This window comes from Notamacropus eugenii, chromosome Y, assembly GCF_028372415.1.
Source record: "Notamacropus eugenii isolate mMacEug1 chromosome Y, mMacEug1.pri_v2, whole genome shotgun sequence".
Classification (NCBI taxonomy): Eukaryota; Metazoa; Chordata; class Mammalia; order Diprotodontia; family Macropodidae; genus Notamacropus; species Notamacropus eugenii.
The window spans coordinates 6,196,155-6,223,005 of record NC_092880.1 but is presented as its reverse complement, the minus strand read 5'-3'; the positions used below and the strand labels follow the sequence as shown (position 1 = coordinate 6,223,005).

The following is a 26,851-nucleotide window of genomic DNA, read 5'->3' as shown; positions in this document are numbered from 1 at the left end:
CTTTAAGAAATATTTGCATATACAGGCAATTGAGAGATTTGTTGTAGAATGAATTCCTTCTTTGGGTAGATATTGGAAGAGGCAAACTCTGAGGTCACTTGGCCTCACTGAAATTCTGTGATCATGTGTATGTTACATAAAACTTTCAAGAGACCTCATGGTCTCCAAGGCAGTGAAGTAAAAGGATCAATTTAAAAATAATTTTGTTTCTCAGCTTTCCCAAGACCTCCTTCACATCTTTCTTTCTCAAACTGTTAATCAAGGGGTTTAACATGGATGTGACAAGAGTATAAAACAAGGAGGTCATTTTGTTTTTGTCTAGTGAACAGAAAGAAGTTGGCCTGAAGTACATAAAAAGGAAAGTACCCTGGAAGATAGCAACAGTGGTTAAGAGCGAGATACAAGTTGAAAAGGCTTTGTACCTGCCCTCATTGGAGTGGATCTTCAATACAGATAAGATTATATAACAGTAAGACATAAGGACTCCTGAAACGGTGAGGATTTCAGCGAAGTCAAAGATAGTGAGGGGCATCAGCTCATTGACTTAGATATCAGAACAAGAGATTGATAGAAGAGGAGGGATATCATAAAAGAAATGGCTAATCTCTTTGGACCTACCGAAACTCAATACAAAGATTAAAGCAGTACGGAACAGAGAACCCATCACCCCACCATGTAGACACCAACCATCTATAGGTAGCAACCCCGGCTGGACATATTTACTGTATAAAGCAAAGGTTGCTTATTGCCATGGAGTGATCAAAAGCCATTACTACTAAGAGTAGATATTCAGAATCTGCAAAGGACCAGAAGAAATAGAATTGCAGAGCACAACCAATGAAGGAAATAGATTTGTCTTTGGCATAGAAGTCCTCCAGCATATTGGAATCAATGGCTGTGGAGTAGCAGAGATCGCAGAACGTCATGTGGCTAAGAAAGAAATACACGGCCAAATGGAGTTGTGGGTCTATCCTGATTAAGATGATCATCCCAATGTTTGCTATAAGAATAACCAAATAAATGGTGAAAGGGAGAACAAAAAGGGCCACTTTTAACTCGGGAGAATCAGTTATTCCCAAGAGGATGTACTCAGTTGGTATGGAGTAATTCCCCTCCAGCGTCCCTGGTTTGTTTGTTCCCTCCGCTCTTCTTTTGAAAATGAATCCAGAGAAATAGAAGAATCAGTTGTGTACTCTTCTGTAAAGCTGATGGGCACAGTACTTTCAGAATGTTTCTCATCTGCAAGATGGAGAAAAACAGTTACTGTCTTTCCACTGAATACCAAATAAAGATATTGAATTTTACGTTATCCAGACAAGGATTCTCAAAAGAGGGAGAAAGAACAGAACATATTTTCAAAATTTCCTTTGAATTGTGCTTTAAGCTTTTTGTAAAAACCTCATGAATTGTGTACTTCAAAGGGCATTTTTTTAACAGCTTAGGAAACTGAAGCTCATGGAGATTGAATGATTTCCCTCTCGACTTTCTAAGCTAAGGTCTTTTGAAAGTAAATCTGGGATATATCTACAATTTCTTTTCAGTAACAATAGTAATAGTGATGATTCTAATTGTAACAATCCGTTGAAGAAGAAAGATTACAATTTCAAAAGTGTCCCATCTAAAACATTGATACAGTTCAGGATTATTGCTATTTTAGTCCGATGGTCTGATGATTCCATCTTCAAAATAAGGAGACTAAGTCAATTTAAATGTCATGGGTTGAATAACGTGCTAGACATGGATTATAGAATATCTGATGTAACAGTCTTCTTCAGAGATTTCTTAGCTGTTACCTTGATCAATTCTACAAACATTACTGATTATATACACACAGTTATATATGCATATATACATATTTATGCACATAAACATACGCATATATAAATGTATACATATATACATATTTTTGTATGCATGCATGCATGCATACATGCAATCACACACACACACACACACACACACACACACACATATATATATATATATATATATATATAAACATATATTGTACATTGTTGTATTAACAATTAGAGTTTGCGTTCCTGGACCTTGGACAGTTTTGTGCTTTTCTTGTGCTTTTCTTTGTATCCCCAATCATACACACACACACACACACATACACACACACACATTCATACTATTGATATTATATTATTGAAATATTTTATAGATGTGCTGTACAATATTATTATTGATTACATAATACTATGTAAGATATATTATTATATATCTTATATCATACACATCTTATATTATAATGTCTTATACATTATATATCTTATATATCATACTGTTGTACCAAAATATTCGTATATTATCTAAACTAATATATAAATATCACACATATATATGTACACATGGGTTTGACTGTACATGTACGTGTGTGTGTGTTTGTGTGTGTGTATGTGTGTGTTATATTGGAGATAATTATGAGAAGGAAGGTACACACATTAAAATGAATTTGAAAAGGTTTCTTTGGAGAATGTAGGGTTTTAACTGAGACTTGACGGAAGTCTGGGAAGCCAAGAGATAGAGAAGAAATGGTAGAAAATTCCAGGCATTGGCAGATAACAGCAAAATTACCCAGAGGCTTGTCTGAAGAAGAGTATGAGGCCAGTTATATTGGATCACAGAGTAACAACAATAATAATAACTTTATATAATATTTTAAGGTTTGCAAAATTATTCTTTTATTCTCATAATCATGTTGGTAAATATTTGTTAGTATTATGCCAATTTTACTCATGAAATAACTGCGGCAGGCAGAAATTATTTGATTTGCCCAAGGTTATACAACGTGTAAGTGTATGAAGTTAAATTTGAACTCTAGTCTTCGTAACTCAAAATCTAGCACGTGGTCTTCTGTGCCACTCAGCTGCCTTTGAGTAAATATATGGAAGTGAGGTATGAGAAGACATGAAAGATAGGCATGAGTGAGGTTATAATGACTTTCAAAACCTAGAAGATAATTTTGTATTTGGTCTTTGAGGTGATAAGGAGAAACTCTAGGTTATTGGATGAGAGTTGAAGGTGACAAGATCAGGAATTCCCTTTAGGAATAGCAATTTGACAACCTATTGAAAGACGGACTGGATTTCCAAGTGTCTTGAATCAAAGAGAACAAGTAGAAATCAAGTTGCCAGAGTCCAGGACAAAAATGCTGAGCACTTGTACCAAAGTGATGGCAATTTCGGAGAATAGAAATGAGTGTAGGGCAGAGATGGAGTAAAGGTGTAATCAGCAGAACTTTTCAACTGAATGGACATAGATGGATAAAGGGGAGTAGAAAGTTAAGGATAATATCCTAGGCAACCTAACAAAGATACTGGTGTCTTCAAAATAATAACGTAGGGGGCGCAGAGGACTTGGTTTGAGCAAATGCATGTAGACTATTCCAATATAGTTTATTGTCTGTCTTAAAAGTGATTGTTCATGTTTAGCTTTGTGCAAGTGCTGAATAAATCTCAGGTAATGTCAGCTAAATTTCATAAAGATTTCTTAAATATGTACTATGCATATGGTAAGTGATCATGCTTTATATTGGGTAAAGAGCTGGTCTCAGTTAGAAAATTCTCCTTCTGCCACTCATTGGCTCTATGAAAATGGAAAATTCAAAGAACTCTTCTGAGCCTCAATTTGTTCAGTTAAAAAAGTGGGGGAGGATAGTAATGAGATCATTCATGTTAAGCTTTGTGTACTTTTTATTGAACTCTTACTATTCAATGCATTTAACAAATATTTCTAAGATGCCTAATATTTTTTGACAAGAAGACTTGGTTTCTTCATGGATATGGTACTAGTCTCAGAGTTTTCTCACTGAAAATTCTCTCTACAATGACACACAAGTCACATCAACAAATCTGAGTGTCCACTTCAAGAATTATGACGCCAGTTTGTTCATCCTTTATTCTCTATTTTCCCCATCTTTTTCAGATAACTCATATTGAAGTTTCTCTAACAGTTCATCACTGTTTTCCCAATATTTTATTAATGCTCATTATGATAATTCTAATAACGTGTGTGGTTCTAGACCTAATTTGTCTCAATTCTGACAGGTAAGGATATGAAGGTGTACACATGAATGGACCTTTAACATTCAAGCAAAGGAAAAAAATGAGAAAAAAGTACATATGAGAAAAAGTGCAATCCACACAATGAGAGAAGAGATTGTCATTGAGTCCTAGCATTTAAATTTGAGTCTGTTTATGTTTAGAGACAGATTATTTGGGGTGAGAGACAGAGGCAACCATAGTAATCAGCAAAGAAGTTCAGAAAGGGGTGAGTTTGCATGTATATGTGTGTGTGTGTGTGTGTGTGTGTGTGTGTGTGTGAGAGAGAGAGAGAGAGAGAGAGAGAGATAGACAGAGAGAGAGAGAGATAGAGATAGAAAGAGACAGAGACAGAGACACAGAGAGACAGAGAGACAGAGAGAGACAGAGACAGAGAGAGATTGGGGATGTGAATGGCTTACAGAAAAGGCATGAATAGGGGAAATAAGCAATCTGTTCTTATCTTTTATATGAACAAAATGTGTCACATATAAGTTTTTTTGGAAAATGCGACACATTAGAACATGTTTTCTAAAAATCTTTTGGAAGAAACCAGGACATATATGTAAAAGTAATTAAAATATTTAACATTTCTTAATCAAAATGGTTTCAAGAGATCCTACTAAAGATGAAGTAAGAAGTTATACTCACTCCTTATTCAGAGCAGCTAAATTCTGATTCTTCAGGTACAAACACAATCTCTGTTCTGTCATCAGTTTCTCTCAGTCGCAATTGTCAGGCTTCAGACAGAAAACATTATTCGCAAACCTCTAGAGCTCATACTTGTGTATCCCTTTTTATCATTGTCCTCTAATACCAGTGTCTTGAAATACAATCTCGTAAAAATTCTTAAAATTACCTTACAAAACAAAGATTATATGCTCTTCACTGGACTCTGGCAGAGGGAAGTCATTTTTATTTAGTGACATTTGGGACCTAAGATAGGAAGCCTCCACTGCATCTTTAGTCCTTTGTGTAAATACTTGACCAATTTGTGAAACAGTTACTCCAAAAGGGAAAACACATTTGTCTTCTCCTCTTTGAATGATGCAGTGACTAAAATCAGGGTGAAAAGTGCAGTTGGGAACATCTTTTACCTTGTAATTCTATAGTACTCCCTCAAATTGGAGTGATGTCTGAAAAGAAATTCCAATTCATATTGACTTTTTCTGTTGGAGATGAAGATGCGCATCAGAGATTTCATGGAAGTGAGAGGAGTGGTGAGAGGAGTGGTAGTGAAGGTTAACAATCTTTCTACTGATTATGAACCATTGCTCCTTAAACCTTGTAATATCTAATTAAATAATTTAATTTAATTTAAAACACATTTATTAAGCACTTACTGTGTGCAATGCGTTAAAGATAATAATTGCTCACATTTATGACTTTTTTAAGGTTAACCTAGTACTTAATAATTATTGCTATCATCATTTTGATTTCACATAACTCTCCTGAGTGGGAGATAGCAAGGATTTTATTGTTATCTTCATTTTACAGATGAGGAAACTGAATCTCAAAAAAAGGTGCACCAAAGAATAATATATCATAAGTCTAGAGTTGAACTGACCTCAGACCACTTGGTCCAGTCATTTCATTTTAGAGATTACCTGAGTTCATATCCTACCTTAGATCCTTACTTAACTGTGTAATCTTGGGCAACACACTTATCTTTCCAAGCACCTACTTTGCTGGGTTGTAGCGATGAAAAATGATAATACGTACATAAGATATTTTCAAAAACAAAGCACTACATAAAAGATAGTGTAAATTTTATGACTATTATGTTTTCAAATTATCCGAGTATGAAAGCCCCTCTATTTGAATAAATAAATGAAGTCTATTTCTATTTATGAAATTTCTATTTAATAGAAAATTAACAAGACAATGCTCTGGTCTGAAATCCTGTTGTAAAGTTCAGTCCAGTTTATGTATCAAAGATTGGTGAAGCATTCTGATCAAGACAGCAATGGGAAGGTGACCAGCAAGTGCAGAAGCCACCTGGAACAGAGACCTTAACGTTTGTTCTCATTCCCCCAGAACATATTAGGTTGAATGGTCGGAGGAAAACAACATTTTTAGTTATTATTGCCCATTTTAGTGGATTCATGGCTATTAAATTAAATGGCTTTCTTAATGTTGACTGGTGGATTTTGTCTTTTTGCTCTAGTTACTTTTAAATGTTATGAAGTCTTTTCTTGTTCCAGGAGAGATTTAAACAATTTTTAATTTCAAAATTTAAATAAAAAATTTTTAAAAAGAGATTTAAATTATAGGGGAACTCTGTTCTTTGACCTTTTCCAACCACCAAAATGTAGTGACTGACAAAACATTAGAAACACGGAGTTCTACTTTTATTTTATTTGTATATATATATATATATATATATATATATATATATATATATATATATATATGTATGTGTGTGTGTGTGTGTGTTTGTCATATTTATTATGTAATACGTATTTTTATTTGATAATTATTTTATTTTATAATAAATATATTATTTTTATTAAAATATAATGATATGATTATATTTATTACTATATATGCATGTTTACATATATACTCCATATATTTCTATATAAATATATTAACTTCTTTATACATACATATATTACTAAATATATTTATCACTACTCTCTACTGCTAAGATATAAGAGTTATTATCTTCCACTTCTCTAACTCCAGAGATAGTAATCTTTCTAATCCCCCCTGACACATGAATAGTAATGTAATAGAGAATGCATATGTACATATATGTATATGTAAAAGCCTTGGAGCTATGTGATCCTAGGAGAGTCCCTTAAGATCTCTCAGCCTCATTTATCTTTATTTTAAATAGAACAGCACCTATAAGACATAATTATTTTGTTGATAAAAGAATGAATGTATTTTAACACTTTATAAATGCTAAGGTGCCATACACATGTAGCTATTATGTGCATATGAATCTCTACCTGCCTCTTACATCACTTTTCTGCCTTCTACCCTACTAAAGAGAGTCAATATTTAATTTATTAATCATGATTTAATTAATTGGGGTAGTAGTGAATTCGAATTGAACCCCGAGAGTCTCTTGGGGTGGCAGTCGGTAAGGCAAAGGAAACAATGTAGGAAAAATGCATAAAAAAGTTTATGAATCATCATATGGCCATGTATTTTTCCACTGCATTGTAACATCTTCCGACACTCATCTCCCTCACTAATTCTATACATTTAAGACTCCTGTACACGGACATCTAACCTGCTGATGACATCGTCCCCTATGCCTTGCCATCCTACTCCATGAGTTACTTTTCTCATTTAGAATGTGAACTTGAGAGCAAGGGCTGCAATTTGTTGTTGTTGCAGTTTGACTCCCACTGATTAGCACAATTCTTAGACCATAGCAAACATATATCATTTTCCTGCTTTTTTTATTCAAATGTAAACAAAACAAATATTTTATCCAAAATAATTGCATGTATTTAAAGCTAAAACTTCAACTGTCTACATCTATACATCTGAGAGTACACTGTCAATAATATCAATCATTTTTTATGTGCCTACTCTGTTACAGGTAAAAGTAATGGAGTGATTGGAATATGATATTATAGAAGGTAAAGAAGCTAGAGTTACAACCAAAGATAATATACTCAGAAAAACTGAATTTAATGTTTCATAGGAAAAAATGGATTTTAATGAAAAACAGAACTTTCAAGTATCTTTTTTGTACATCAATTTTTATTTGTAACTTTTACTCAACTGTTGTTCAGTAATTCAATTATGTTTGACATTTTGTGAACCCATACATTTTGTGAACCAGAGTACTCTAGGAGCTTCTGTCACCCACGATACCTCAAAGCCTGTCCAATCTCCTGTCTGACCCTTTCTGATTCTTTTTCCTTTGGGCTTCAATCATTTCCAACATCATCGCCTTTTTCCAATGAGTGCTGTGTTCTTATTTTAAGGCCAAGATATGTCGCCTTAGCTTCATATTTGATCTCCCAGTGAAGAGTCTGAGTTAATTTAAGCATTTGCCTGATTTGTTCTCCTTGCTATTCAATGTACTTTCAGAAGTCTTCTCCTGCACCACAGTTCTAAGATGTTGATTCTGTGACACCTAGCTTTCCTTATAGGAACTTTCCTTATGGGAAAAGAAAAAAAAACAACCAGGTAGCTTTGGCTAAGCAGACATTTGTTGTCAAGACAATGATTCTGCTTTTTAGTATTTTGTCCTGGTTTGCTTCTCTTTCTTTCAAAAAGTGTCTTTTAATTTCATAGTGTCAATCAGTTTCTGTAGTGATAATTGAGCCCAATATAAAATGTGACACTGCTTCCAAACTGTTTCATCCTCTCTTTGTCAGGTAGAGATCAGCCTAGTTGTCAAGATCTTAGTTTTTTTTCTGTTAAGCTTCAAGACAGCTTTTCCACTATCCTTTCACCTTCATCAAGATATTTCCTCATTTTTTATTCACTGCCCTCGGAGTAGTATCATTTGCTTATCCGAGATAGTTTATATTTTTTAAGGTAACCTCAATTCCAGATTTTGGCCCATCCAGCCTGGCATGTTGCAAATGTACTCTCCATATAAGTAAAATAAATAAGAGAACAGCCTTGTCATGCTCCTTTCCCAGTCTTAAACCTATCAGTTCTTCCATGTTTGCTATTAACTGTTTCTTCTTGGATCACATCCAGGTTCTTCATGAGAAAAGTAAGATGGTATGCTACTCTTATCTCTTTGAAGACTTGTTATATTTCGTTGAGGTTCATACAGTCAAAGTCTTAAGTGTAGAAAATAAAACAAAAGTAGATTTTATTTTCTGGAATTCTTTTTCTTTCTTCATAATCCAGTGAGTGTTCCCCATTTGGTCTCTATTTTCTCTTCCTTTTTGAAAACCAGTATGTTCTTCTGGGTCTTCTGCTCCCAGTTTAATTTTTTTTTTTAATAAAGGGGCCATCCCCTGAGAACCTACTTAAAGAAGACTATTCATTGAAGGGGATGTATCTCACTCAAAGTGAGAATGTGATAAGACTTTAGCCTGAAAGGGCCAGAGTCTTACATTACATCCTGGGCTATCTCCATTCTTCCTGATGAATATCAGGTCACTGGATGCATATTGCTCTGGAGAAGAAAGTGACGTTGATGACCTTGCATAGGCCTCCCACACTAAAATCAAAATCAACTGAAAACATGTCATCATCTTGTGTGAGGTACAAAGACCCTCATCAATGAATCAGTGACTCAGAGATATTAGCAAAAAGAATAGTTCGTTTATTGACTTTCTCGAGAAAGTGTTCCCTCAGAGCACTCATAAGATGGCGTCAACCAAAGGATAGTAGATGTGTTTAGCACAGCAGATTATGTAGGCCCTAACCACAATCCCCTCCTCTCTAACCCCCTTCTTCAGGGCTCATTGGTGTAAGTCCTGAGGGTCCAATCTCTTTGTGGCAATCTACCACAGCAACAGAGAACAAAGACAGTTTCACACACTTGCCTGGAGACAAGGACAGGTGGGAAGTTGGAGGAGGGAGGTGTTATTCCTCCCTGCTATGTGTCTAAAAACAAGGTGGGGGAGAAGTCTGGGAAAGTACAGACTATGTTGAAATATTCCTTTACAAGGTCAACCTATTTCAAATGTTGCAACAAGACAAGAAGCAATTAACTCTGTGAGGCTTCACTCATGAGAGGTCCTCAGAGATCATCTCTCATAATCCCTCCTCTTACCTTTTACTATTTGAAGACTCCTCACACCATTCTTTACATGCTTCTTCCATCAAATTGTCTTCTCTGCCCTCAGGCTCATTTCGATCTCTGGCGTCGACCAGGGTTCACCCCTGACTTTTGAAAACCATCAGTCCATATACCCCTCTGCCTTTCCTTATATCTGATCATTTTAGACTGGGAGTCTTGAACAGTTCGTGTAATTAGCTGCATCAGGATGGGGAGGCACACAGGAAGCAATATTATTATGCCACTAATAGCAATTATCACGAACAGTAGAATTTGTTTCCACCAACATCCTCCAAATCAGGACCACCAAAAAGTGTTGAATGGTGATGTCCAAGTTTGAAACTGAACATGGGCCAATTTCCTAATATTCCTAGTGATTTCTTTTACTCTCTTTTCATTGTCATCTATTTTCATACAGCTGATGAAGAGATTTAGCTTCCCACAAACTCCCCCTTTTCTTTTTTCTTTATTACAATTTCTGCTTCCACGCCTAAATCCAATAAATACCTCCTCACATTCTTTCCCTTATGAATTCTTCCCTTTATGTATCTCCCCTTTATATCAAAATGGAAAGTGAGCAAAGTTGACTGATGCATTGACAAAGTACAAGTGGGCAGTCCCTTTTTATAAGTACAAATACGGAGATTCAAAACACATAGGCATATAAATGAATTGTCCATTCAGAAGTTCCATCTCATACAGCTGTGTGGTGAGGAAGATCATCTAGTGCAGTTTTCTGGTCTGGGTGCTCCTTCAAGCTGTCTTCAGGACAGCATCTCTCCATCTTCTTCCTTTTGTCTTCTTGTAAAAATCCAGATGTCCACTCTTCTACAAACCTGAACTTGATACAATTTTAGATTACCATTCCTGTGCTTTATACTCTTTCACTGCTTGCGAAATCAAAATTGGAACTTTGTCCAATTGCCATGCTTAAGAAATTCCCATTAGATCCCAATTTTTACATTTTACATTAATTCACTATTCATTTCCCCATCAGAAAGATGAGATTTCACTAAGAAGTCAATGCCAGGTTCCAGTACTTACATAAATACAATAAATAATCATTTTAACACAGTATTTACCACATCATAAAACAATTCCAACTTGGGGTCCTGTGATGCTTCTTTTAAAGCATTTGCAATATAGACCACAAACCATTCTTCTTTTAACATTAACCAACTGAGACAAAAATAAAGACTATACATGCTAACCTTACAAACCCTTCACCTGATTGTCTCCATAATATTACTAAGAATTAAAGGTCCCTAACTTATCATTCTTAGTCTAAAAACCTAGACCTAATAGCTTAATTTTAGACGTAACCTCAGATGTTCCCTTATCAACAATCTACTATTTAATAAATCTGATATTATGCTTACAAAACTTTTGATCATAGGAAATTGCAATTAAGAATAGGGACATTTCAGGGGAGCATCTCCCTACTTTCATGTCAGTGACAGGAAGGAGAAGATTATCAACTGATACCCGACAGGTTTAAAGACAGCCAGGTGTCAGTGGGTAAATTGAGTCAGGAAAATCCTACCTCAGGGCAGGCTGAACAATCATTTCTCCAAACTTTTCATGAGATCACCTTTTTGCAGTTCATACCAGCATCTCACAGGCTCACTGGCATCATAGATCAATGGCTCAGATAGTCTCTCTTGCTTTCCACACCTGGATAGCACTCAGAAGGACAGTTAATAGTCCCATAAAATCTAAAAATAGCAAGCTCCAATAATCAGTTTCAGATATGGCTATAATTTCACATTGACTGAGGAACATCTTTCAAAGTAAGTCTGAAGTATCTTTCATGCCTTTCTGTTCATGTTCTAATTAAATAACAATCAAAATCAAATTTACCATTAAAACCGTGTTATTGATCTAAATTTGCATCTGTTTCCCAAGCTTCTCTTTACCTTTATAATCTAGCTCAGTCTAAAGGAATTTACTATACATATGACAATTTCAAACAATAATTTCAACTTACGTTAATGAAAGAAATTCAAATCAAAACAGAAGCATTTAATTTTTTATTAATGTCAAATATTACCAGAGGTTCCCTGCCTCTAAGAAACTACACAAACTCTTTCCCACTAATTAAAGATGTCTCTGGCTTAGTTTCAGTAATTAATTCAGTCAATTGTTTTAATGCAAGTTGTTTTCCAGGTTGGGACTTTTGTCCCTTACTCCAAAACAGTTTTACTCCTATTTGTTTAAAAGGGTCCTGGAAAACCTCACCATGTTCCACTTGAATAGTCTCTCTAGAGTCCCATAGCGGCATATCACTATGCCCTATCAATTCAATTCTCCAGGCTACTGATCACTCACATCAAGAACATTCCGGGAACCCCCAGACTCCTTCCTCAGTCACTCTGTAGATAAGATAAAAAACGTGGATTCTCTTTAGCTGAAAAAAGCCTTGGGTTGAATTCATTTGGACAGGACTCAGAGAATTACTAGTAACCCTAAACGTCAGCAGTTTCGTACAATTATAGTCAACTTTGAATCCCAATCTTGTTCTATGGAGCAATGATACATCACATTTACACTTTGCTTTCCCTTCCTTTATCTAATTATTCACTTAATATTCAGAAAGAACGTTCCCAGGGATTTTATCTTTCAGAAGACTATAGCAGAGTACTTATTTATCCAATTAATTGAAAACAGCAAGATTCCATTACTTACATTGAGCTTGCATTTTAAATTATCTGCTTTGATTATAGAAACAAGCCATGTAGATGAAAAGCAAGGACTTAATTAGATATCATCTCCACTTTATAGGTCGACTCAGCAATAGTCAAGTGGGAACACATTCCTTTTCAAAGGAACACAATGGGGAAACTGACTCAGAAGGACCCCATCCCAGGCTGAGGATACAATTGTCCCCTGAGGTTTGTACATTAGATGACAGGTTTCAGTAATCAAAAATTTTACCAGGACTTATATGTTAGATCTTATATTTGTCCTAAAAACCAATCACTAGAGATTATTTATCCCCAAAACAAATTTCTGATTTAGGAACTCCATCTGAGTTCAGCTCGATCTTAAGAAGTCCTTCTGTAATGATTGGACTTCAAAAGGAAAGGGGATGAGGCAGAGAGGCTTCTTGTCATAAAATTTTCCCAGAGCTTTCAGGAGCCATAAAATTCCAGGTCTCCATTACCATGTCCCTTATCTTCCAATCCCCCCCAAAACCTGAAGTTATTATAATAAATTAGCTTAGAAATATAAATTTTCTAGGTCAGCCCTTCAAAAATCATACAAAAGATTCTACAAAACATTTCTTCATACGATAAATTTCTTCCTCTTTCAAGAACAGTTTATGGGCAGAGCCAAGATGGTGGAGTAGAAAGACGCACATACTCTAACTCTTCTCACACAGTCCATTAAATACCTGTAAAGAATGACTCTCAACAAATTCTAGAGCAGCAGAAGCCACAGAAGGATGGAGAGGAGGAGGTTTCCAGCCCATGATGACTTGGAAGGCCAACAGAAAAAGTCTGTCATACTGGGACGCAGAGTGGAGCCCAATCCAGCCTTGACCACACAAGCTCTTGGATGAGCAGGGCCAGAGCAGGCTTCGAGGACACAATCCCCAGCAGCAGTAGCAGAGGCTCTCAGATCCCTCAAACCATCAGTGTCAAATGTCAGTGAGAGGGCTTTTTTACTTCCATGACAAGGGACCACAGTCCTCCCCTAGCCCTGGGCCCAGGTGGTGGTGGAAGCAGCAGAGAGGTGGCAGTGCTGTGTGGTGGTGGCCACAGGCATGCAGCAGCCAGACAGCAGCCAGAACCCATTGTTCCATTTTGGGAGCCTTCAGCGAAATGCCTCTGGGACAATTGAGCAGATGATCTGAACCCCAACCTTGAGTGGAATCCCTGCCCCCTGCCTAAAGCCCTCAAGGGACTTGAAAAATTGATATGAATCTCAGTAAACTCCTCTCCCTTAATTGCTCCACCTTGGAGGAACTGAGAAATTACAGGTCCCCAGAGTATACCTTACTATTGACAAAGGACCCAAAAGTCAAGTAAGTGGTTGGGAAAATGCCCAAAGAAGAGGAAAAAATAAAACTATAGACGGTTACTTTCTTTGTGAACAGGTATTCTCTCCCATCTTTTAAGGTGAGGAAGAACAATGTTTACCATCCAGGGAAGATATAAAAGTCATGACTTCCACATCCAAAACCTCCAAAATAAATATGCAACAGTCTGAGGCCATGTAAGTGCTCAAAAAGAATTTTGAAAATCAATTAAGAGAGGTGGAGGAAAAATTGGGAAGAAAAATGAGAGCGATGCAAGAAAATCATGAAAAACCACGCAACAGCTTCCTAAAGGAGACCCAAGGAAATGCTGAAGAAAATAATACCTTTAAAAATAGACTCACTCAATTGGCAAAAGAAGTAAAGCTAAAGGGAGAAGAATGATTTAAAAAACAGAATTAGCCAAATGGAAAAGGAGGTTCAAAAGCTCACTGAAGAAAATAGTTCTTTCAAAATTAGAATGGAACTGATGGAGGCTAATGACTTTATGAGAAACCAACAAATCACAAAACAAAATCAAAAGAATGAAAAAATGGAAGATAATGTGAAATATCTCATGGGAAAAACAACTGACATAGAAAATAGATCCAGGAGAGACAGTTTCAAAATATTGGGCTACCTGAAAGCCATAATAAAAAAAAGAGCCTAAACATCATCTTTCATGATATTATCAAGGAAAACTGCCCTGATATTCTAGAATCAGGGGGCAAAATAAATATTGAAAGAATTCATTGATCACCTCCTGAAAGAAATCCAAAAAGAGAAACTCCTAGGAAAATGTAGCCAAATTCCAGAGTTTCCAGGTCAAGGAGAAAATATTGCAAGCAGCTAGAAAGAAACAATTCAAGTATTGTGGAAATACAATCAGAATAACACAACATTTAGCAGCTTCTACATTAAGGGATCAAAGGGCGTGGAATATGATATTCCAGAAGTCAAAGGAACTAGGACCAAAACCAAGAATCACCTATCCAGCAAAACTGAACATAATACTTCAGGGGAAAAATTCTCTTTCAGTGAAATAGAGGACTTTCAAGCATTCTTGATGAAAAGACCAGAGATGAAAAGAAAATTTGACTTTCAAAAACCAAGGCCGTTTCACATTTCGCCGTAGGTTTCCTTTTACAAACATACTTTCGTAACTGCATGATTCATAGCAAAAACCATTTTAGTTAAAACGTCATTCTTAGTAGTGGAAATAAATTTTTTAACATACTTAATACATCCTTAGATGGAATAGCTTGAAAATCACTCATATATGAAAATGTATATGTATTTTTTCCCAAGGATTCTCATTTTCTCAATAGGAATTTTACAACACAGAAACTCTTACACAGAATTCATAACAGCTTTTTAACAATGCCATTCTTAATGTAACAACTTTTAGATTTACTTAAAAATTTAAAACTACTCAGGTTTGCTTAAAACTTAAAAAAAATTAACCCATTCAGGTGAATGCATTTCCACATCACCTTGCACAGAAATTCTTCTCTTTACCATCACGTGGGCACACCTGATCAGATAGAGTCATCCCCCATTTGATCGAGCTATTAATTACCAAGTCAAGTTACATGAATTATCTTTCTCCTTAAAATACATCCTCACACCCTCACCACCTACTCATACCATCTGTAACTGACACAAAGGTCCAGAACAACTCTCTAGGGACAAGAGGGATTTGAATAACCCCCATTTTCCCCAAACATTATCTGCCTTCCATATTGCCAATTAAACTTTATTCATCTTTCCAAATCTCTCAATCTCATTACTCAGATTGTCCAGCTTTCCTTTCCGTTTTAATCATAAGACACGATAGCTCATAAGTCATTACTTTTTTATTTAAATTCAGTCTAAATAATTTTTCTCCTTTTTTTGAAAAAGTTTAAAATTATGTTAGCTTAAAATGTGCTTAAGTTACTGTCTTTACCCTTGGTAAAGGAGATCTTATTAATTCTGAACCAATGTTAGCTAGGTGAGCTTGACTTACCCACCAAGCAGGGAACTTGGAAACTTAATAATTAGTTGAATAGTAGCCATTACCAATCACAATAATTCTCTCTCGGTTTTCCAATAAAATTTTCATTTTCTCAACATACTCAATTCTTCTGAAATGATATGGGGAAGAGAGTGGCTAAAAGCACATGAGCCCTTTATTCCCCCATCTCCCTTTCTTCTCTACACTCTTTCTGCCTTTATTTGAATTATCATTATTCTCCTTTATATTCCAAATAAAAATAAAATGCCTAACAATTTTGTCCTACCCTAAACTTTAAAAATTAGAGGGAGTTACATATCTAACAATTTACATACTAAGAAACCCACATTTCTTCTCCTCATTGTCTGCAATAAAATAAAATAAAATGAAACAGAAAAACTTCTTGTTATTTATTTATTTTTGCCACTTTAAACCCATTGTCTGGTGTCAGATATATTGACTTAATTTGAACATAAAGTACCAAATTTAGCTTCAAGGTCTAATTAAACCTAAATTCAAAACTCTCAGCCCTTCTTCTCAATTGTCTGCTTCAGATTTTTTTTTTTGCTAATATTCCACTTACTTCCACCGGACATTAATAAATTCTAACCTATCTTCAACACTATATTAAGAGTGATACATTTCACCTATTCACAATTCTGTATACAACCAGAATGAATTCAATTACCTTTCTGTTGTCTCCAATTACACAAACATTTTTCCTTTGGGTGAGGTAGGAAATGGTTAAATGATGGTTAGCCTGCCTTTCTTTGGTCTGAGAGAAAAAGATAAGTTCCCACCCTCCTTGTCCCTCCGTCAGCCCTTCTGCTCTTACCGACTGGCTGGCAAAATTTACAGCCTTACAAAGTGTCACATAAAACAGAGACACAGACTTTCATTCACACAGAAATAACAACACAAAATATACAGACAACGCATTTAAGAAATTGTCTCCATCAGATTTCGAATCTGATTTTCCCATCCTCTCAGATGGCCGCTTTACCTACTCAAAGATTCTAGGTGGGCTCGTAGGGTTTCCCCTCACACAACCATCATGCTAATAAGCATGGGAGCAAGCACGCAGTACTGTTTCATTTCCATTTTTGTCTGGGAAGACTCGAGAGCGTTGTCCACTCTCCAGAACCAAGGCAAACATGCCATCAAAAATTGAGGTACAATATTGATGAATTTCTCTGGGCAACCAAATTTTGACGTAATTTTCCATAAGTCCTCACTACTAACAGTGTCAAAGGCCTTGGTCAGATCTTGTAGGTCTGGCGATCACTTGAGTAATTACTTAAAGAAGTCTCATCACTGAATGGGTATATCTCACTCAAATTGAGAATGAGACAAGACCATAGCCTGAAAGGGCCAGGGTCTCACATTGCATCCTAGTCCATCTCCAGTTTTCCTGATGAATATAAGCCCACTGTACCAGAGGAATCAGGAGTAGAAAGTAAGTTTGGTGGCCTTTCACAGCTCTCCCGTGCTCAAATCAAAGTCAGCTGCAAGTGATGTCATCATCGTGATGTCATGGTCTTCGTCAAGAATGAAAGACAAAGCACAACAACTCCTTACGTATATCTGCTACAACTATTTTCAAGGTCATTTGTTTTTTGCAATGTACTATTTCACATGTTCAGTTTTTCCATTTTGACTGTTTATTCTTTCTAGATGTCTCCTATATTCATCATCTTCCCCTTACCAATTGTATTTTTTAAACAATTCTCTTCTTTTTTATTATTATTTTATTTGTTTTCAGTGTTCTACAATTACTTTCAAATACCTTAAATTTTTCCCCTCCCTTCCGCTTCTTCCCCCATCCCTTTCCCATCGCTCCCCGAGAAGGCATACAATTTTATATAGCTTATACACATACATTCCAACTAAATACAATTTGACCTTAGTCGTATTGCATAGAAGAATGAAAATGGGAGAAATCATAACACAATCCAAAACGTAATACAAAAGAAAATTATCTGCTATATACTGACATCAAACTTCGTACTTCTTTCTCTGGATGTGGAAGGTATTATGTCTTAAGAGCCTACCGAGAATTTTTGAGTCCTTGTATTGCAATAAAGTTCTAAGTCTGCCAGAAAAAATCCTCACACACTGTGTTTGTTGCTGTGTACAAAGTTCTCCTTGTTCTGCTCCTTTCTCTCAGCATCAGTTCAAATAAGTCTTTAGAGGCCGCTCTGGTCTTCCTGTTCATCATTTCTTACAGCACATTAGTATTCCATTACATTCATATACCACAATTGATTCAGCCATTCCCCAATTGATGGACATCTCCTTGACTTTCAGTTTTTGGCCACCACAAAGTGTTCTGTTGTAAATATTTTTCTACATGTGGGACCTTTTCCCAATTTTATGATCTCTTGGGGATAGAGTCCTAGAAAGTGGTATTGCTGGGTCAAAGGGTATGCACATTTTCTAGCCCTTTAGGTATAGTTCAAAATTGCGCTCCAGAATGGCTGGATCAGCTCACAGCTCCACTAACAATGAACTAGCGTTTCAACTCTCTCACATCTCCAAAATTTATCATCGTGCTGTTTTGTCATGTTAGCCAATCTGATAGGTGTGATGTGGTATCTCAGAGCTGTTTTGATTTACGTCTCCCTAATCAATAGTGATGTAGAGGATTTTTTTCATATGACTATAGGGAGATTTGATTTCTTCCTCTGAAAATTGCCTGTTCATATCGTTTGACCATTTTATCAATTGGGAAATGACTTGTATTCTTGTACATTTGACTCAGTTCTCTATATATTTTAAAAATGAGACCTTATCACAGACACTAGTTGCAAAAAGTCTTTCCCACTTTTCTGCTTCCTTCCTAATCTTGGTTGCATTGGGTTTGTTTGTGCAAAAACTTTTCAATTTAATGTAACTAAAATTACGCATTTTGCATTTCATAATGTTTCCTATGTCTTGTTTAGTCAAAAAATTTTCCCTTATCAATAAATCTGATAAGTACACTATTCTTTGCTTCACTAATATGTTTATAGCATCAGTCTTTATACCTAGATCATGTACCCATTTGAATTTTATTCTTGTGTGCAGTGTCAGGCACTGGTTTATGTCTAGTTTCCGCCATACTGTTATCTAGGTTTCCCAGCAATTTTTGTCGTACAGTGAGTTCTTATCCCAGAAGCTGTGGTCCTAGGGTTTATCATGCAGTAGATTGCTATATAAATTGACTGCTGTTTCTTGGATACCTAACATATTTCACTGGTCTACCTTTCTGTTTCTTAGCCAGTATCAAGTAGTTTTGAAAATTGCTGCTTTATAATACAATTTGAGATCTGATAGAGGTAGGCCACTTTCCCTAGCATTTCTTTTCATTACTTCCGTTGATGTTCTGGACCTTTCGTTTTTTCAGGTGAATTCTGATATTATTTTGTCTAGCTCTACAAGTTAATTATCTGATAATTTGATTGGTATTGCACTGAATAACAAAAATAATATAGGTGGAATTTTCATTTTTATTGTATTGGCTCAGCCTACACGCTAGCAACTGATGTTTTTCCTCTTACTTACATCTGACTTTATTTGTGTGAAAAATGTTTTGTAATTGTGTTCATATAGTCCCAGGGCTTGTTTTGGCAGGTAGACTCCCAAATATTTTATAGTATCTACCATACCTTTAAATGGGGTTTCTCTTTCTATCTCTGCTATTGGGCTTTGTTAGTAATATATAGAAGTGCAGAAGATTTGTGTGGGTTTATTTTGAAACTTAAAATTTTGCCAAAGTTATTTAATATTTCAAGTAATTTTTACTTGATTCTCTGGGATTCTCTAAGTATAGTGTCATATCATCTGCAAAAAGTAAAATCTTAGTTTTTTTTCTTTGGCTAATCTAATTCCTTCCATTTCTTTTTCCTCTCTTGTGGCTACAGTTAGCATTTCCAGTACCATATTGAACAGTAGCGATGATAATGGACATCCTTCTTTCACCCCTGATCTTATTGAAAATGCATCTAGCTTATCCTCATTGCATATAATTCTTGTTAAAGGTTTTAGGTAGTTACTGCTTATTATTTTATGGAATGTTCCATTTATCATGTTCCCCAGTGTTTTCAATAGGAATTTTTGGTGTATTTTGTCAAAAGCATTTTCTGCATCTACTGAGACAATCATGTGGTTTCTGTTAGCTTTGTTGTTGACATGCTCAATAATATTAATAGCTTTCCTGATATTGAAGCAGCCCTGCATTCCTGGTATAAATCCAATCTGAGCATAATATATTATTCTCGTGATTAGCTGCTGTATTCTTTTTGCTAAAATCCTTTTTAAAATTTTTGCATCTGTATCCATTAGAGAAATTCGTCTATAATATTCTTTTTCTGTTTTGGGTCTTCCTGGTTTGAGTATCAAAATCATATTTGGATCATAAAAAGATTTTGGGAGGGCTCCGTTTTCCCAAATAGGTTATATTGTTTTGGAATTAACTGTTATTTAAATGTCTGATTGAATTCACTTTTGAATTCATCTGGCCCTGAAGATTTTTTCCTAGAGAGTACATTGATAATTTGGTCAATTTCTTTTTCTGAGGTGGGGTTATTTAAGCATTCAACTTCCTCTTCTGTTAGTCTGGGCAATGTGTATCTTTTAAAATAACATCCATCTCTTTAAAATTCTCCAATTTATGGGCACACATTTGGTAAAATAATTATTGTTTTAATTTCCTCCTCATCGGAGGTGAGTTCACCCTTTTCCTTCTTGATATTGGTAATTTTGTTTCCTTCTTTCTTTTTTTAAATCATATTGACCAAATGTTTATGAATTTTATTGGTGTTTCATAAAACCAACTCCTAATTTTATTTATTAGTTCAATAGTTTTCTTAATTTCATTTTTATTAATCACTCCTTTGGTATTCAGTATTTCTTATTTGGTATTTATTTGGGGATTTTCAATTTGTTCTGTTTCAAGCTTTTTCAGCTGAGTGCCCAATTTGTTGATATCCTCTTTCTTTATTTTATTCATGTAGGCACTCAAAGACATAAAACTTCCCCTAAGAACTGCTTCTCCAGTATTCCACAAAATTTCGTATAATTCTCTTGAATGAAGTTGTTGATCGTTTCTACAATTTGTTGTTTAACCCAATCATTATTTAGGATTAGATTATTTAGTTTCCAATTGATTTTTTGTTTATCATTCCATGGCCTTTTATTACATACAATTTTTACTGCATTAGGATCCAAGAAGGATGCATCGACAATCTCTGCCTTATTGCACTGGATTGTGAGGTTTTCGTACCCTAGAACATAGTCAATTTTTGTATATGTGCCATGTACCACTGAGGAAAAGGTATATTTCTTTCTAGCCCCATTCAATTTTCTCCAGACATCTATAGTATCTATCTCATCCAGAGTTCTATTCACCTCCTGAATTTCTTTCTTGCTTATTTTGAGGTTAGATTTATCAAGTTCAGATAGTGCGAGGTTGATGTCCAATATTAGTGTAGTTTTGTTGCCTATTTCTTCCTGTAACTCCCTTAACTTCTCCTCTTACAATTTGGTTGCTGTTGGGGGTGGAAGCTCAATTCCATGTGGACAGTCTCAGGAGGGTAAAGGTGGGAACTTCTAAATCTTAGAGTTCTCATGAGGCCCCCCATAAAACAGCAGGGAATCGAGGAGTGAGACCGAGCAATCTCGTGTATTTCCGCCTCTTCCCGTGAGAAACGTGATGGGAGGAGCATCCCCCTCGAGACTGTCCCGGATCTGGGCACACCTATTGTTATCTAACAGGCACGGTATTCAGGTGCAAACTATGCGGCCGGACAGCTTAATTAGGATCAGGAAAGCCTGAAGGCTCTCTTAGCTCGGGAGGGGTCGTTACAGGACAGAAGGCTCCGTTTTTCCTCTCTTCGCTCTCCCCTCTCCCTCTCTCTCCACTTACACTTCTGCTTCCAATCTCTTATTATAAGATCTTTGCCTCCTTGGGAGATTTTCTCTCTCCCTCCTAAGGAAGAATTTCCCGTGCACTTGTAACCAGGACCCTGAATAAAAGCTTAACCCTTGTTTGACTCCGGAAAGTCTCTTCTCTCATACGTTTATCCAGTTTGGCCAGCCGAAGACCTGCAATAGAGGTAAGGTAAGACTCGGGTAGCCCTCAGGCCTCTAGGCCTGGCAGGTTGCTGTATCACTTGGAGGATATATGTTTAGTAATGAAATTGCTTCATTGTTTACGGTACCTTTTAGCAGGGTATGGTTTCCTTCTTATCTCTTTTGATTATAACTATTTCTGCCTTTGCTTTGTCTGAGATTAGGATTGCTAACCCTGGTTTTTCTATATCAGCTGAAGCACAATAAATTCTGCTCCAACGTTTTACCTTTATTCTATGTGTACTTCCCCTTTTCAAATATGTTTCATGTAAACAACATATTGTTGGGCTATGGTTTTTAATCGATTCTGCTATCCGTCTTCGTTTTATGGGAGAGTTTATCCCATTCACATTCACAGTTATGATTACAATCTGTGTCTTTCCCTCCATCCTTTTACCCCTTGTTTATGCTTTTCGTTCTCTCTTCTCCCTTCCTCTCCACAAAAGAGTTTAAATTTTTGACCACTGCCTTCCTCAGTCTTCCCTCACTTCTTTCAGCCCCCCTCCCTTTTAATCTCCTTTTTCCTTACTACTTCTTCCCTCCTCTGTAGGTTCCCCTCCCTTTTCTTTCCACTTTCCCCTCCTATTCCCTATAAAGATAGTTCTATTTCTATACTTAACTGAATTTGCTGTACCCTCCTTGAATCCAACCAAATGAGAGTACCTCTCAAACAATAATCATCTCCCTCCCCTCTTTCCCTCTATTGTAATATAGTTTTATGCCTCTTCCTGTGAGAGAATTTATTTTTTTCTGCCTCCTCCTTTTCACATCTCCCATTACATTAGCTTTGCACCCTTAAAACACGTTAGTTATCATCACATCATTTAATTTGTACTCACTTCCTCTGCCTATGTATATCCTTTTTACATTCCATAACACAAAGGTAATTCTCAAAATGAGCAAGTATCATATTCCCTTATAGGGATGTGAACTCTGCCCATATTGTGTAAGAAGAATTTTTCCCCTGTTTACCTTTTATGCCTCCCTCTAGATCTGTGCTTGAAGATCAATTTTTCTATTGAATTCTGGCCTTTTCATCAGGAAGGTCTGGAAATTCCTTATTTAGTTGAATGTCCATCTCCTTGCCTGAAATATTATGCTCAACTTTGCTGGATAATTAATCCTTGAATATCATCCCAGCTCCTTAGCCTTGTAGAATATTGTATTTCAATTCTTTCTGTCTTTTATTGTAGAAGATTCAAGGTTCTGTGTGATCCTGACTGTAGTTCCTCGATATTTGAATTGTTTCTTTTCTGGATGCCTGAAGTATTTTCTCCTTCACTTGACAGTTCAGGAATTTGACAGTGATATTCCTTGATTCTTTTAGTTTGGGGTCCCTTTCAGCAGGTGAATGGTGGATTCTTTTGATAATTATTTTGCCCTCTGGATCTAGGACTTCTGGGCAATTTTCCTTTTTGATTTCTTGTGTGATATTGTCCAGGCTCTTCTTTTCATCATGGCTTTCTGGTAGACCAATAATCCTTAGATTTTCTCTACTGGATCTACTATCCAGGTCAGTTGTTTTTCCATTTATGTAGTTTACATGTTCTTCTGTCTTTTCATTTTTTAGATTCTGTTTGACGGATTCTTGATGTCTCATAGATTCACCAGTTTCTATTTGCCCTATTCTATTTTTTATCAAATTGTTTTCTTCAGTTGCTGTTGCATCTTCTTTTCCATCTCTCCCATTGTTTCTTTTCAGGAGTTATTTTCACCAGTTAGGTTTTGTACTTCCTTTTCCATTTCTCCAATTTTCCTTTTTATGAGATGTTCTCTTTAATCAATTCTTTTTATCATATTTTAAAAATCATTGGCCACTTTTTCATCTATCTTTGATCTGGGTTTCAAAATCCTTCCAGAGCTCTTCTAAGAAGGCTCTTTATGATTCCAACCAGGTCATATTCCCTTCTGAAGTTTCAGATGGGAGTACAGTCTCAATATTGACCTCTTTGGTGTTTGTGTTTTGGTCCTTGTCCCCATAGAAAGATTCTGTGGTCTTTTCTTTTCTGCTTTGCTTTTTCCTAATGATAATCACCCCTTTCCTGACTTTTAAAGTAGATCTCTGTGTCTGTCGCACAGGGAGCTCTGTCACAAAGTTCTTGTGCTTAAAACTTGAGGCTTTGTTTGTTGTGGCCTCTGGTTCTTTCATCTAGAAATTACATGCTGCAGCTTATCTGGTGCTGAGCTCTCTGGAGTTTGAAAGCAGAGGCCTGCTAGGTCTTTTTGGGTTTCATCTCAGTTACCCTGAAGGTAGCTTGTTAAGTGTGGTGGAGGTGTATTCTAGACTCCAGAAGCTCCCCTGCTCAGGTTGAGCAAGCTCAGCTTTCTGCATTAGTGTCTTCTCAGTTCCACTGAGGTGCTGAGGCACGGCTGGGGTCCTGGTGTTGGCAGTTGTTGCATTCATCCCCCTGGGGTTCAGGATCTTCTCCCGGTTTGTTGAGGTGGGGCTGTCTGGGATAGCTTTGATCCTGCACTACTCGCCTTTGGCCACAACAAGAGGAACCCTCCTTAGGATCTTTCTAGCCTCCAGGGCTGAGAGTCTGTTTACCCCTTCTGCTGATCCCACTCTAACAGGGTTTTTCCCGAGAAGATAATCTCTAGGCTGGTTAAGGTCAACAAGGAGAAGGAGATAGCAGTTACCCATCACTCCACCATCTTGGCCCCCAGAACGGGAAATCTACACAATTGTTTCTTCAGTGAGCGTTTGTAACTTCATTTACATATGCCAAATTCAGCTTTTTAAGAAGTTACTTTCTTCAGTAAATTTTTGTGCCCCTTTTACTATTTGTCTGATTTTGTTTTTTAAGGTGCTATTTTCAATAATTTTTGTGCCTCCTTCACAAGCTTTTGATATTTTTTTCATGATTATCTTTCATTACTCTTATTTATTTTTTCTAGTGTTTTCTTTATCTCTCTTGTTAGGTTTACAAAATCCTTTAAAAATTCTTCTGGAAGTCCTTTTTGGTTCTGATACCTATGTACAATTTTTACTTTGATTTAATTTTCTTCTCAATTCGTGTTTTGATCTTTCCTGTCACGATAGTAACTTTCTATAATTAGGTACTTTTTGGCTCATTTTTCTAGTTAACTATTTAATTTTAGTGCTATTTTTAAGTAAGGTTCTTAACCCAAGGTGCAGAAGTCACTCTCCAAAGCTTCAGATTTTCCGCACTGCCATTTTCACAACTAGGTCTACGTGGCGCTGTAAATATTCAGTTACTCCGAGGTGATATGATCTAAGAAAATATATGTTCACCGCCAGTGAGAATGTTTGTGAGTAATGACAAGAACTCTTTTCTACCCTGAAGTAATCCTGCTTCACAGTGACTGCAAACTATATTGTGCTAGTGCTCTTTTTCACTTTTTTCACTGCAAGAGAGTCCTTCACCCAATGTCACTTACGGGTCCTCTTGAATCTCCTTCTGGCCAGTTGTCGAATGCTCATACCATTTGTTGACTGAGAGCTGCAGACATCACAAACATTCAGTTGCACCAAGGCCTGCTTCTGGCTTGGCATGTCATGGCCTGGGCTGGCAAATCTTTTGCTGGACTGTGCTCCACTCATTCCTCTGTGTGATAGACCCTAGCAGCAGACCTTCTAAGTCATCTTAATCTAGACAATTGTTTCTTCCTACCTTTTGTTGTTTCTATCACTCTGGAATTCATTTTGAGTCAAAATTTTAAATATTTTCGGAGGGGAATTTGTAATAGCTCACAAAAATCTCTGCAATTTTTCTGCAATTTTGGCAAGATCCCAATAATTTCTTTTATTAGCATCTATCAATCTATCTATCTGCGTAACTATCTTTCTATCTACCTATCATATAGACAATTATAGAGCATATACACATATATATATGTGTATACACATATGTGCGTATGCATGCATGTATGTAACTTGAATGCTAGGGTGTTAAATAAGTAAATTGATTTCCGTTGAACTCATTCTTTTGACACTTAATAATATTTTATTTTATTTTCTCAGTTACATGCAAAGTTAGTTTTCAACATTTATTTTTGTAAGATTTTAATCCCGAACTTTTCCCCTTCCCTCCATTTTCTCTGCCCTCATCAAGACAGCAAGAAATCTGGTAGACTATACATGTACAATTATGTTAAACATAGTTCCACATTAGCCATATTGTGAAAGAAGAATTCAAACAAAAAGGAAAAATGTTGAGAAACAAAAACAAAACAAAAAAAAACATGGTATGCTTTAATCTGCATTCAGACTCCATAATTCTTTCTCTGGATGTGGATAGCATTTTCTATCATAAGTTTTTGAAATTATCTTGAATTATTTTATTGCTGAGAAGAGCCAAGTCTATCAAAGTTGATCACCACACACTGTTGTTCTAACTGCATATAGTATTCTCCTGGTTCTTCTCACTTCATGCAACATCATTGCATGTAATTCCAGGTTTTTTCTGAAATCTGTCTGCTTTTCATTTCTTATAGTACAATAATATTCCTTTATATTCATATATCTCACCTTGTTCAACCATTTTCCAATTAATGAGTATCCTCCCAATATCCAATTCTATGCCACCACACAAGAGCTACTACAAATATTTTATGTACATATGCCTCCCTTTCCCCCTTTTTATGATCTCTTTGGGATAAAATCCGAGTAGTGGTATTGCTGGATTAAAGCCTATGCACAATTTTATAAACTTTTGGGCATAGTTCCAAATTCCTCTCCAGAATGATCAGAACACTTCACAGTTCCACAAGCAGTGCATTAGTATTCCAAATTTCCACATCTTCTCCAACATTTATCATTTTCCATTTCTGCCACATTAGCCAATCTGATAGATGTGAGATGATACCTTTTAACTGTTTTAATTTGATTCTCTCTGGTTAATATTAATTTATAGCATTTTCGTATCAATATAAATAGCTTTGCTTTCCTTATCTTCACCCCTTCATAGTGATGTCATTTTGGTCCTTTTGGAGAAAAAGGA

The 26,851-nt window shown here is 36.1% G+C and overlaps 1 pseudogene; it reads right to left on the bottom strand.

Annotated features, from left to right (window-relative positions):
- Window positions 1–145: 145 nt before the first annotated feature.
- Window positions 146–24,291, bottom strand: LOC140516747 (olfactory receptor 5W2-like; annotated as a pseudogene).
- Between the last annotated feature and the right edge of the window lie 2,560 nt (window positions 24,292–26,851).